Below are 14941 nucleotides of genomic sequence, written 5' to 3'. Positions count from 1 at the left end.
TTGCAAATAAAGTACAATAATAAACATTTGCTTCATGTCAAAAAAATAAAAACCACAAATAGTTTGCTCTTCTCTATACCCTGTAACAGTAGGTTTCCCTCTTATGGAGATTAGGATAAAACTAGCAATTTTTGTGTCTTGTGAAGCTTGTTAAAATAGGATTCTACCTGTACAGGGAAAAGAATCTCACAAAAGCCAAAGAAAGATTTAGGTCAGATGGACAAGGACTTTAATTATCAGCTATGCACATTTTCAGCCTTTTGTGAAACCCCCAGGCTGCCTACCCGAAGTAACTACTCTATTATTGAAGTGAGTTAGAGAGGCCCACTTCAGTGACAAATTATAACTGGAAGTGTCACTTATCCTAAACTTCTATCCCAAAAGACAAGATCCTGGGCACAAATCCAAGAACCCCACATATTTAGAATATTTTTCAAATGTTCAAACAAGGAAGCATGCTTTGGTGTAAGTGTAATGTTCAGGGTTCTCTTGAGACAGTATTTTTAAAACGAGGGCAAATAATAGATACTTAACTTTATTTCAATAATATCTTTGTGGAAATCTCTAGCATCCCTTCCAGCCCTAAAATCCTGTGATCCTATGTCTGATAAAACAATTTTAAAGGGCTCACCCAAGGGACAACTACAGATCAGATACTTTGGGGGCATTTTTAATGATCAATTGATCTGCATTGTAAGAAAGTTAAGACCATACTTGAACTATTTTGGTATCCACCACAGACTTTATCAGGAATTTTTGTTTGTTTGTTTTGTTTGTTTGTTTGTTTGTTTTTGCTTTAAGTTCCGGGGTACATGTGCAGAATGTGCAGTTTTGTTACATAGGTATACACGTGCCATGATGGTTTGCTGCACCCATCAACCCATCACCTACATTAGGTATTTCTCCTAATGTTATCACTCCCTTAGCCCCTCACCTGCCAACAGGCTGGGCCAGTGTGTGATGTTCCCTTCCCAATGTCCATGTGTTCTCATTGTTCAACTCCCACTTATGAGTGAGAACATGCGGTGTTTGGTTTTCTGTTCTAGTGATAGTTTGCTGAGAATGATGGTTTCCAGCTTCATCCATGTCCCTGAAAAGGACATGAACTCATCCTTTTTTATGGCTGCATAGTATTCCATGGTGTATATGTGCCACATTTTCTTTATCCAGTCTATTATTGATTGGCCTTTTGGTTGGTTCCAAGTCTTTGCTATTGTGAATAGTGCTGCAATAAACATACATGTGCATGTGTCTTTATAGTAGAATGATTTATAATCCTTTGGGTATATACCCAATAATGGGATTGCTGGGTCAAATGGTATTTCTAGTTCTAGATCCTTGAGGAATCACCACACTGTCTTCCACAATGGTTGAACTAATTTACATTCCCACCAACAATGTAAAAGCGTTCCTATTTCTCCACATCCTTTCCAGCATCTGTTGTTTCCTGGCTTTTTAATGATCGCCATTCTAACTGACATGAGATGGTATCTCATTGTGGTTTTGATCTGCATTTCTCTAATGACCAGTGATGATGAGCATTTTTTCATATGTTTGTTGGCTGCATACATGTCTTCTTTTGAGAAGTGTCTGTTCATATCATTTGCCTACTTTTTGATAGGGTTGTTTGGTTTTTTTCTTGTAAATTTGTTTAAGTTCTTTGTAGATTCTGGATATTAGCCCTTTGTCAGATGGATAGATTGGAAAAATTTTCTCCCTGTAGGGAGAATTCTGTAGGTTGCCTTTTTACTCTTGTTGCGGGAAGTCAGGGACCCCAAACGGAGGGACTGGCTGAAGCCATGGCAGAAGAACATGGATTGTGAGGATTTTATGGACATTTATTAGTTCCCCAAATTAATACTTTTATAATTTCTTATGCCTGCCTTTACTGCAATCTCTAAACATAAATTGTAAAGATTTCATGGACACTTATCACTTCCCCAATCAATACCCTTGTGATTTCCTATGCCTGTCTTTACTTTAATCTCTTAATCCTGTCAGCCGAGGAGGATGTATATCGTCTCAGGACCCTGTAATAATTGTATTAACTGTACAAATTGTACAGCATGTGTGTTTAAACAATATGAAATCTGGGCACTTTGAAAAAAGAACAAGATAACAGTAATGTTTAGGAAACAAGAGAGATAACCTTAAACTCTGACCTCCAGTGAGCCGGGCAGAACAGAGCCATATTTCTCTTCTTTCAAAAGCAAATGGGAGAAATATTGCTGAATTCTTTTTCTCAGCATGGAACACCCCTGAGAAAGAGAATGCGTGCCTGCAGGTAGGTCTCTGAACTGGCCCCCCTGGACGTAGCCTGTCTCTTATGGTCGAGGCTGCAGAGGTGAAATAGACTCCAGTATCCCATAGTGCTCCCAGGCTTATTAGGAAGAGGAAATTCCCACCTAATAAATTTTGGTCAGACTGATTGATCTCAAAATGCTGTCTCCTAATAAGATGTTATCAATGACAATGGTGCCCGAAACTTCATTAGCAATTTTAATTTCGCCTCAGTCCTATGGTCCTGTGATCTCACCCTGCCTCCACTTGCTTCATGATATTCTATTACCCTGTTAAGTACTTGATGTCTGTCACCCACACCTATTCGCACACTCCCTCCCCTTTTGAAAATCTCTAATAAAAACTTGCTGGTTTTTGTGGCTTGTGGGGCATCACAGATCCTACCAATGTGTGATGTCTCCCCCGGATGCCCAGCTTTAAAATTTCTCTCTTTTGTACTGTGTCCCTTTATTTCTCAAGCCAGCCAATGCTTAGGAAAAATAGAAAAGAACCTACGTGATTATTGGGGCAGGTCCCCCGATAACTCTGATGATAGTTTCTTTTGCTGTGCAGAAGCTCTTTAGTTTAATTAGATCCCATGTGTCAATTTTGGCTTTTGTTGCCATTGCTTTTGTTGTTTTAGATATGAAGTCTTTGTACATGCCTATGTCCTGAATGGTATTGCCCAGGTATTCTTCTAGGATTTTTATGGTCCTAGGTCTTTCGTTTAAGACTATGATCTATCTCGAGTTGATTTTTGTATAAGGTATAAGGAAGGGGTCCAGTTTCAGTCTTCTGCATATGGCTAGCCAGTTTTCCCAACACCATTTATTATATAGGGAATCTTTTCCCCATTGCTTGTTTGTGTCAGGTTTCTCAAAGATCAGACGGTTGTAGATGTGTGATTTTATTTCCGAGGCCTCTGTTCTGTTCCATTGATCTATATATCTGTTTTGGTACCAGTATCATGCTGTTTTGGTTACTGTAGCTTTGTAGTATAGTTTGAAGTCAGGTACAATTATGCCTCCAGCTTTGTTCTTCTTGCCCAGGATTGTCTTGGCTATGCGGGCTCTTTTTTGGTTCCATATGAAGTTTAAGTAGTTTTTTCCAATTCTGTGAAGAAAGTCATTGGTAGCTTGATGGGGATAACATTGAATCTGCAAATTATTTTGGACAGTATGACCATTTTCACGATATTGATTCTTCCTATCCATGAGCATGGAATGTTTTTCCACTTGTTTGTGTCCTCTCTGATTTCCTTGAGCAGTGGTTTGTAGTTCTCCTTGAAGAGGTCCTTCATGTCCCTTGTAAGTTGTATTCCTAGGTGTTTTATTCTCTTTGTAGCAATTGTGAATGGGAGTTCACTCGTGATTTGGCTCTCTGTCTGTTATTGGTGTATGAGAATGCTTGTGATGTTTGCACATTGATTTTGTATCCTGAGACTTTGCTGAAGTTGCTTATCAGCTTAAGGAGATTTTGGGCTGAGATGATGGGGTTTTCTAAATATACAATCATGTCCTCTGCAAACAGAGACAGTTTGACTTCCTCTCTTCCTATTTGAATACCTTTATTTCTTTCTATTGCCTGACTGCCCTGGTCAGAACTTCCAATACTATGTTGAATAGGAGTGGTGAGAGAGGGCATCCTTGTCTTGTGCCAGTTTTCAGAGGGAATGCTTCCAGTTTTTGCCCATTTGGTATGATTTGGCTGTGGGTTTGTCATAAATAGCTCTTATTATTTTGAGATATGTTCCATCGATACCTACTTTATTGAGAGTTTTTATCATGAAGGGGTGTTGAATTTTGTCTAAGGCCTTTTCTGCATCTATTGAGCTAATCATGTGGTTTTGTCATTGGTTCTGTTTATGTGATGGATTACATTTATTGATTTGCATATGTTGAACAAGCCTTGCATCCCAGGGATGAAGCCGACTTGATCGTGTTGGATAAGCTTTTTGATGTGTTACTGAATTTGGTTTGCCAGTATTTTATTGAGGATATTCACATCGATGTTCTTCAGGGATATTGGCCTGAAATTTTCTTTTTTTGTTGTGTCTCTGCCAGGTTTTGGAATCAGGATGATGCTGGCCTCATAAAATGAGTTAGGGAGGATTCCCTCTTTTCCTATTGATTGGAATAGTTTCAGAAGGAATGGTACCAGCTCTTCTTTGTACCCCTGGTAGAATTCAGCTGGGAATCCATCTGGTCCTGAACTTTTTTTTGGTTGGTAGGCTATTAATTACTGCCTCAATTTCAGAACTTGTTATTGGTTTATTCGGGGATTCAATTTCTTCCTGGTTTACACTTGGAAGGGAGTATATGTCCAGGAATTTATCCATTTCTTGTAGATTTTCTAGTTTATTTGTGTAGAAGTGTTTATAGTATTCCCTGATGGTAGTTTGTATTTCTGTGTGATCAGTGGTGATATCCCCTATATCATTTTTTATTGCATCTATTTGATTCTTCTCTCTTTTCCTCTTTATTAGTCTGGCTAGTGGTCTATCTATTTTGTTGATCTTTTCAAAAAACCAGCTCCTGGATTCATTGATTTTTTTGAAGGGTTTTTCATGTCTCTATCTCCTTCAGTTCTGCTTTGATCTTAGTTATTTCTTGTCTTCTGCTAGATTTTGAATTTGTTTGCTCTTGCTTCTCTAGTTCTTTTAATTGTGATGTTAGGGTGTGCATTTTAGATCTTTCCTGCTTTCTCTTGTGGGCATTTAGTGCTGTAAATTTCCCTCTACACACTGCTTTAAATGTGTCCCAGAGATTCTGGTACATTGTGTCTTTGTTCTCGTTGGTTTCAAAGAACCTCTTTATTTCTGCCTTCATTTTGTTATGTACCCAGTAGTCATTCAGGAGCAGGTTGTTCAGTTTCCATGTAGTTGTGCTGTTTTGAGTGAGTTTCTGAATCCTGAGTTCTAATTTGATTGCACTGTGATCTGAGAGACTGTTTGTTATGATTTCTGTTCTTTTGCATTTGCTGAGGAGTGTTTTACTTCCAATTATGTGGTCAGTTTTAGAATAAGTGCGATGAGGTGCTGAGAAGAATGTATATTCTGTTGATATGAGGTGGAGAGTTCTGTGGATGTCTATTAGGTCCGTTTGGTCCAGAGCTGAGTTCAAGTCCAGAATATCCTTGTTAATTTTCTGTCTTGTTGATCTGTCTAATGTTGACAGTGGGATGTTAAAGTCTCCCACTGTAATTGTGTGGGAGCCTAAGTCTCTTTGTAGGTCTCTAAGAACTTGCTTTTTGAATTTAGGTGCTCCTGTATTGGGTGCATATACATTTACGATAGTTAGCTCTTCTTGCTGCATTGATCCCTTTAACATTATGTAATTCTGTTCTTTGTCTTTTTGGTCTTTTTTGGTTTAAAGTCTCTTTTATCAGAAATTAGGATTGCAACTAATGTTTTTGTTTTTTTGTTTTGTTTTGTTTTGTTTTTTTGTTTTCCATTTGCTTCGTAAATATTCCTCCATCCCTTTATTTTGAGTCTATGTGTGTCTTTGCACGTGAGATGGGTCTGCTGAATACACACATTGATGGGTCTTGATTCTTTATCCAGTTTGCCAGTCTGTGTCTTTTAATTGGGGCATTTAGCCCATTTACATTTAAGGTTAATATTATTATGTTTGAATTTGATACTGTCATCATGATGCTAGCTGGTTGTTTTGCCAGTTAATTGATGCAGTTTCTTCATAGTGTCAATGTTCTTTACAATTTGGTATGTTTTTGCAGTGTCTGGTACCGGTTTTTCCTTTCCAGGTTTAGTGCTTCCTTTAGGAGCTCTTGTAAGTCAGGCCTGGTGGTGACAAAATCTCTCAACATGTGCTTGTCTGTAAAGGATTTTATTTCTCCTTCGCTTATGAAGCTTAGTTTGGCTGGATATGAAATTCTGGGTTGAAAATTCTTTTCTTTAAGAATGTTGAATATTAGCCCTCACTCTCTTCTGGCTTGTAGGGTTTCTGCAGAGAGATCCACTGTTAGTCTGATGGGCTTCCCTTTGTGGGTAACCCGACCTTTCTCTCTGGCTGCCCTTAACATTTTTTCCTTCATTTCAGCCTTGGTGAACCTGACGATTATGTCTTGGGTTTGCTCTTCTCAAGGAGTATCTTTGTGGTGTTCTCTGTATTTCCTGAATTTGAATATTAGCCTGTCTTGCTAGGTTGGGGAAGTTCTACTAGATAATATCCTGAAGAGTGTTTTCCAACTTGGTTCCATTCTCCTTGTCTCTTTCATGTACACCAATCAAACTTAGGTTTGGTCTTTTTACATAGTCCCATATTTCTTGGAGGCTTTGTTCATTCCTTTTTATTCTTTTTTCTCTAATCTTGTCTTCTCTCTTTATTTCATCAAGTTGATCTTCAATCACTGATATCCTTTCTTCTGCTTGATTGATTCGGCTATTGAAACTTGTGTATGCTTCACGAAGTTTTCGTCCTGTGCTTTTCAGCTCCATCAGGTCATTCAAGTTCTTCTCTGAACTGCTTATTCTAGTTAGCAATTCCTCTAGCCTTTTTTCTAGGTTTTTAGCTTCCTTGCTTTGGGTTAGAATATGCTCCTTTAGCTTGGAGGAGTTTGTTATTACCTACCTTCTGAAGCCTACTTCTGTCAATTTGTCAAACTCATTCTCTGTCCAGTTTTGTTCCCTTGCTGGTGAAGAGTTGTGATCCTTTGGAGGAGAAGAGGCATTCTGGTTTTTGGAATTTTCAGCCTTTTTCTGCCAGTTTCTCCCAATCTTTGTGGATTTATCTACCTTTGGTCTCTGATGTTGGTGACCTTCGGATAGGGTCTTTGAGTGGATGTGCTATTCCTTTCTGTTTGTTAGTTTTCCTTCTGACAGTCAGTCCCTTCTACTGCCAGTTTGCTGGAGTTTGCTGGAGGTCCACTCCTGACCCTGTTTGCCTGGGTATCACCAGTGGAGGCTGCAGAACAGCAATGATTGCTGCCTGATCTTTCATCTGGAAGCTTCATCACAGAGGGGCACCTGCCAGATGCCAACCAGAGCTCTCCTGTATGAGGTATCTGCTGGCCCCTACTGGGAGATGTCTCCCAGTCAGGATACATGGGGGTCAGCGACCCACTTGAGGAGGCAGTCTGACCCTTAGCAGAGCTCGAATGCTGTCCTGGGAGGTCTGTTCCTCTCTTCAGAGCTGTCAGGCAGGTACGTTTAAGTCTGCCAAAGCTTCGCCCACAGCCACCCCTTTCCCCAGGTGCTCTGTCCCAGGGAGATGGTAGTTTTTGTTTGTTTGTTTGTTTGTTTGTTTTCTTTTTTTTTTTTGATGGAGTCTCACTCTGTTGCCCAGGCTGAAGTGCAGTGGCGCGATCTTGGCTCACTGCAAGCTCCGCCTCCCTGGTTCATGCCATTCTCCTGCCTCAGCTTCCTGAGTAGCTGGGATTACAGGTGCCCACCACCACACCCAGCAATTTTTTGTATTTTTTAGTAGAGACGGGGTTTCACTGTGTTAGCCAGGATGGTCTCGATCTCCTGACCTCATGATCCACCCACCTTGGCCTCCCAAAGTGTTGGGATTACAGATGTGAGCCACCGCGCCCAGCCTGGGAGTTTTATCTATAAGTCCCTGAATGGGGCTGCTGCCTTTTTTTCACAGAGGACTTGCCCAGAGAAGAGAAATCTGGCAGTCTGGCCACAGCAGCCTTGCCGAGCTGCAGTGGACTCCACCCAGTTTGAACTTCCCAGCGGCTTTGTTTACACTGTGAACATAAAGCCACCTACTCAAGCCTCAACAATGGTGGACACGCCTTCCGCCACCAAGTTTGAATTCCCTGGGTTGATCTCAGACTGCTGCTGTGCTGGCAGTGAGAATTTCAAGCCAGTGGATCTTAGTTTGCTGGGCTCTGTGGGGGTGGGCCCTGCCAAGCCAGACCACTTGGCTCCCTGGCTTCAGTACGCCTTTCCAGGGGAATGAATGGTTATGTCTCGCTGGGGCGCCACTGGGGTATGGAAAAAACTCCTGCAGCTAGTTGGGTGTCTGCCCAAATGGCCGCCCAGTTTTGTGCTTGAAACCCAGGGCCCTGGTGGGGTGGGCACTGGAGGGATTCTCCTCATTTTCAGTTTGCGAAGACCATGGGACAAGCGTAGTATCTGTGCTGGAGTTCCTCAGGCTCAGTCCCTCATGGCTTCCCTTGGGCAGGGGAGAAAATTTCCCAACCCCTTCTGCCTCCCATGTGAGGTGGCACCCCAGCCTGCTTCGGCTTGCCCTCTGTGGGCTGCACCCACTGTCCAACCAGTCCCAATGAGATGAACCAGGTACCTCAGCTGGAAATGCAGAAATCACCTGCCTTGTGCATCGATCTCGCTGAGAGCTGCAGACCAGAGTGGTTCCTGTTCGGCCATCTTGCCAGCAATCCCCTATCAGGAATTTTTTTTTTAGAATTTTATCTAGATATAAAAAATATATCTATAAAAATATATCTATTTGGTATAGAATTTTATCTATGTAATCCCCTTGTTGAAGAGTTATTTAAGAATAATGAACTTAGGGGATATTCTCAGATAAACAAAAGCTTAAAAAGTTCATTACCACTAGACCTTCACTATAAGAAATGCTTAAGGGAGTCCTTCAGATTGAAATAAAAGGATGTTAGACAGTAACTCATAGCCACATGAAGATATAAAGATCTCCAATAAAGGCAAATACATGGGCAAATATGAAAAGTCAGTTTTTATTGTAATTTTGGTTAGTAACTCCACTTTATATTTTCTATGGAATGTAAAAGGCACTTGCAAAAAATTATAAATTTATGCTAATGGGTACACAATCTATAAAGATATAATTTGTTATATCAATAACATGAACAGTATGGGGGGATAGAGCTGTATAGCAATAGAGTTTTTGTATGCAAGTTAGGTTAAGTGCATATCAACTCAAAGTAAATTTTTATAACATTATAGTATTATATGTGGTCTCATGGTAACCACAGATAAAATATTTATAGAATACACACAAAAGGAAATGGGAAGGGAATCAAGATATGTCATTACAAAAAATTACATAAACATGCAAAAAGGCAGTAATGAAGGGAATGAGGGACAAAGAAAGCTCTGAGACATATAGAAAACAACCAAATAGCACAAGTAAGTCCTACTCTACCAGTAATTACTTTAAATGTAAATGGATTAAACTCCCCCATTAAAAGGCATAGATTGGCAGAACAGGTTTTTTAAAAACTTGATCTAACTATATACTGTCAACAAGAGACTCACTTTAGACATAAGGACACAAATAGACTGAAAATGAAAGGCTGAAAGAAGATACTCCATGCAAATAGTAACCAGAAGAGAGCAGAAGTGGCTCTATTAACATCAGACAAAATAGAGTTTAAGTCAAAAACTATTATAAGAGATAAAAAAGGACATTATATGTTGTTTAGAAGGTTAATTCATGAAGAAGAAATAACAATTATAAACATGTATGTACCAAACATCAGAGCTCAAAAATATATGAAGCAAACATTGACAGAACTGAAGGGAGAAATAGACAGCTCTACAATGAAAGTTGGATATTTCAATACCCCAAATATCCCACTTTAAATAATGGATAGAACAACCGAACAGAAGATCAACAAGTAATGACAGAACTTGAAAAACACTACAAACCAACTGGATATAACAGACATATATAGAACACTCCACACAACAACAGCAGAATACACATTTTTCTCAAATATACTTGGAGTATTTTCCAGGATAGACCACATGTTAGGCCACAAAACAAGTCTTAATAAAGTTTAAAAGACTGAAATCAGACAGAGTGTCTTTTCTGATCACAATGGAATGAAAATAGAAATCAGCAGAAGGAAAACTGGAAAATTCATGAATACGTGGATATTAAAAAACACACTCTTAAATAACCAATGTGTCAAATAAGAAATCACAAGAGAGAGCGTATCTTGAGACAAATGAAAATGAAATACAACATGCCAAAAATTATGGAATGCAGCAAAAGCAATGCTAAAAGAGAAATTTATAACTAAATGCTTACATTAAAAAGGAAGAATGGTCTCAAATCAACAACCCAACTTTATACCTTAAGGAAATAGAAAAAGAAGAACCCTAACACTAGCATAAGAAAATAATCAATAAAGTTTAAAGCAGCAATAAATAAAGTAGAGAATAGAAAAACAATAGAGAAGAATGACAAACCATAATTTGATTCTTCAAAAAGATCAACAAAATTGACAAACCTTTAGCTAGATTAAGAAAAAAATTTGGTAAAAATTATATGTTGGAGCTGGGTGCAGTGTCTCATGCCTGTAATCCCAGCACTTTGGGAGGCTGAGGCAGGAGGATCACTTGAGCCCAGGAGTTTGAAACCAGTCTGGGCAACATGGTGAGACTCTGTTTCTACAAAAAAATTTTTTTAAATAGCAGGGTATGGTGTTGTGCACCTGTAGTCCCAATTACTTGGGACAGTAAGGTGGAAGGATCATTTGAGCCTGGGAAGTCGAGGCTGCAGTGAGCTATGATCATGCCACTGCACTCCAGCCTGGGCAACAGAGCACACTGTGTCTCAAAAAGAAATTATGTGTTTGCAACATCACACACTGGGGCCTGTTGTGGGGTGGGGGGGATGGGGGGGATGGGGGAGGGATAGCATTAGGAGAAATACCTAATGTAAATGATGAGTTAATGGGTGCAGCAAACCAACACGGCACATGTATACATATGTAACCTGCACGTTGTGCACATGTACTCTAGAACTTAAAGTATAATATAAAAAAATTATGTTTGCAGAGGGCAGAAAAATATTTTAAAATTACTAAAACCAGAAATGAAACCGGGGATATTAGTAATGATTTTAGAAAGATAAAAAGGATTATAAGAGAGTACTGTGAACATCTGTATGCCAACAAATTGGATAACCTGGATGAAATGAACAAATTTGTAGAAAGACACGACCTGCCAAGACTGAATGATGAAGAAACGGAAAATCTAAATAAACCCACAACTAGTTAGGAGATTGACTCAGTAGTCAAAAGTCTCCCACTAAAAACATCCAGGATGAGATGGTTTCACTGGTGAATTCTATGAATTACAAGAAGAACTAACTCCAGTCCTTCCTAAACTCTTCCAAGAAATTCAAGAGGAGTAACACTTTCTAACTCATTCTATGAGGGCAGCATTACCCTGACATCAAAGCCAGACAAAGACATTACAAGCAAAAAAAACCCTAATATCTCTTATAAATATTGATGCAAAAATCCTCAATAAAATACTAGCAAACTAAATTCAGCAGCATATTAAAATGATTATATACCATGACCAAGTGGGATTTATTTCTGGAGTACAAGGATGGTTCAACATATGAAAATCAATCAATATATTATACTATGTTAACACAATGAAAAAAACCCATATTATCATTTCAATGGATATAGAAAAAGCATTTGACAAAATTCAACTCTGTTTCATAATAAAAGCAATCAACAGATTAGAAATAGAAGAATACGTCAGCTGGTGGTGGTGGCTAGTATCTCTAAACCTAGCACTTTGGGAGATCAAGATGGGAGGATTGCTTGAGTCCAAGATTTCAAGACCAGCCTGGGCAACATAGTGAGACCTGGTCTCTACAAAAAATTTTTAAAATTAGCCAGGTTTGGCATGGTGGCACATGCCTGTAGTCCCACCTACTTGGGAGGCTGAGGTGGAACGATCACTCAAGCCTGGGAGGTTGATGCTGCAGTGAGCTGTGATTGTACCACTGCACTCCAGCCTGGAAGACAGAGTGAGACCTTATCTCAAAAAAAGAGAAAACTTCCTCAACATAATAAAGGCTATATATGAAAAGCCCACAACTAATGTCATACTCAATGGTAAAAGACTGAAAGCTTTCCCTCTAAGATCAGGAAAAATACAGGGATGTCTGCATTTGCCATTTGTATTCAACATAATATTGCAAGTTCTAGTTGAAACAATTAGACAAGAAAAAGAAATGAAAGACCTTCAAATTGGGGAAAAAAGAAGTAAAATTATCTCTGTTCACAGATGGTATGATCTTATATGTAGAAAACCTTAAAGATTCCAGAACATTTCTTACAATAAATGAACTCAGCACAATTTCAGGATACAAAATAAAAACAGAAAAAAATCAATTGTGTTTCTATGTGCTAACAAGGAATCTGAAAATAAAATTAAGAAAATTCCTTTTACAATAGCATCAAAATAATAAAATACTTCGAAATAAACTTAACCAAGGAGGTCAAAGATATACAGTGAAAACTATAAACCATTGATGAAATAAAGATAAAAATAAGAAGCCATCATGTGTTCATGAATTGGAAGACCCAATATTGTTAAAATGTCCATACTACCCAAAACAATCTACAGATTTCATGTAATCCCTATCAAAATCCCAATTTTTTGCAGAAAGACAAAAATACATCTTAAAATTAATATAGAATGTCAAAGCACCTCAAATAGCCAAAATAGTCTTAAGAAAATAAAATTGACCAGGCATAGTAGCTCATGCCTGTAATCCCAGCACTTTGGGAGGCCAAGGCTGGCAGACTGCTTGACCCCAGGAGTTTGAGACCAGCCTGGACAACATGGGAAAACACTGTTTCTACAAAAAATGCAAAAATTAGCTGGGCTTGGTGGCATGCACCTATAATCCTAGCTACTGAAGAAGCTCGGGTGGGAGGATCACCTGAGCCCAGGAGGTCGAGGCTGCAGTGAGCTGTGATCATGCCACTGTACTCCAGTCTGGGTGACAGAGTGAAACCCTGTCACATCTCAAAAAAAAAAGAAAGAAAGAAAGAAAAAAAAGAAAAAAATTGGGAACTGGCCTTTTCCAATTTGAAATCTTTCTACAAAGCTATGGTAATCAAAACAGTGTGATACTGGAATAGAAACAGACATACAGACCAATGAAATAGAATAGAGGTCCAGAAATAAACCTTCACATATATGGTTAAATTATTTTCAGCAGTATGGTGCTGTATTAGTCTGTTCTCATGCTGCTAATAAAGACATACCCGAGATTGAGTAATTTATAAAAGAAAGAAGTTTAATGGACTCACAGTTCCACATGGCTGCGGAGGCCTTATAATCATGGCAGAAGGCAAATGAGGAGCAAAGTCACATCTTACATGGCAGCAGGCAAGAGAGCTTGTGCAGGGGAACTCCCCTGTATAAAACCATCGGATCTCGTGAGACTTATTCACTACCACAAGAACAGTATGGGGAAACACCTCCGTGATTCAATTATCTCCACTTGGCCCTGCCCTTGACACATGGGGAATGTTACAATTCAGGGTGAGATTTGGGTGGGGACACAGCCAAACCATATCAGGTGCCAAGACCATTCAATGGAGAAAGACAGTTCTTTCAACAAATGGCACTGGGAAAATGGAATATCCACATGCAAAAGAAAGAAATTGGACCCATACCTTATACCATATACAAAAATTAACTCAAAATGGGTCAAAGACCTAAATATAAGAACTATGATTAGTGATTCTCTGTAAATGCATTCAGCACCCCCAAGGGAGTTGACTCTTTCTCTGGAAAGGCTTAAGCAGAAGCTGCAAGACCAGGTAACTTGGTAAGAATGCAGTGTAGGCCAGTGGCTAACAAATGCCAAATCAGACAGCTGAAAATCTGGTTGTATCAGCATCACCTGGGGAGCTTTTTAAAAAATCTAGATATGCAGCCTACAAGAGAATCTGACTCAAGAAATTTGGAGTGGAACTCAAGGGTGTGCATTTCAAAGCTCCTCGGGCGATTCTGAGGCAAAGTCAGGTTGGGGAAGTTCCAGGTAGGGGATTCAAGCATCAGATTTGGACTAGAGGCCTACAACTCAATGTGTGGTCCATAGATAAACAGCATTGGTATCACCTGGAAGCCTTTTTTGTTTTGTTTTGTTTTTAAATCATTACATTTTTATTCAAGGAATTTTATGTTGTGATCCCTTCTACTGTCCATCAAGGTCACTTTGGATCCTCTAAAGAGCTGGAGTCAAAATTTGTCTTCAAAAGATTTATTAATATCTTCAAGTTAGCCCTTTTTAATAGAACCGATGCTTAATCCAGTTGTCCTGTCAGCCCATAATTCTTTTATTTTGGTTTCTTTAATCTCTTTTTAATATGAATATACTGATGAAGACATCAAAATTCACCAAGAATCTTTGGGATCTAATTTCTTCAACCAATTTACTTTAGGATCATTTTCAGAGTAGGGGGATCTGCTTCATTCTCAATTTGACACCTTAGAAAAAGAAAAGCATTGTTTACTCTTTTAGAATATATCAAACTGAAGAGTATGATAAACCTATACAAATGCTGTATCAATAGAAATACCAGGTTTAACAAGCACAAAGCCAAGAAAACCAATGAAGCCAGATACTGGGTTTCTGTGGCACTGACCTTTGAACACCCTAGCAGGAGTAAACTGCTGAGTGCAGATACCACACAGTGCATCCTGGAAGCTTTTAAGGAACAAAGTCTCTAAGGCCTCACCCTAGACCTCCTGAATCAGAACTTGCATTTTATTTATATATTTATTTTTTTTTGGAGGCAGGGTCTCACTCTTTCATCCAGACTGGAGTGTAGAGGTGCAATCATGGCTCACTGCAGCCTCGACCTCCTGGGCTCAAGGGATCCACCTGCCTCAGCCTCCTGAGTAGCAGGAACTACAGGTGCA

At 39.2% G+C, this 14941-nt stretch overlaps 1 non-coding gene across 1 annotated transcript; it reads right to left on the bottom strand.

The window, feature by feature from the left end:
* Positions 1-14578: 14578 nt before the first annotated feature.
* LOC115833445 lies at positions 14579-14717 on the bottom strand. Its single transcript, XR_004028876.1, has one exon. It is a non-coding gene; the product is annotated as a small nucleolar RNA SNORA8 (small nucleolar RNA).
* Between the last annotated feature and the right edge of the window lie 224 nt (positions 14718-14941).

The sequence above is a fragment of the Nomascus leucogenys genome, chromosome X (assembly GCF_006542625.1).
Source record: "Nomascus leucogenys isolate Asia chromosome X, Asia_NLE_v1, whole genome shotgun sequence".
NCBI classification, from domain to species: domain Eukaryota; kingdom Metazoa; phylum Chordata; class Mammalia; order Primates; family Hylobatidae; genus Nomascus; species Nomascus leucogenys.
Note: the sequence above shows the minus strand (reverse complement) of the source record. Positions and strands in the feature narration are given on the sequence as shown.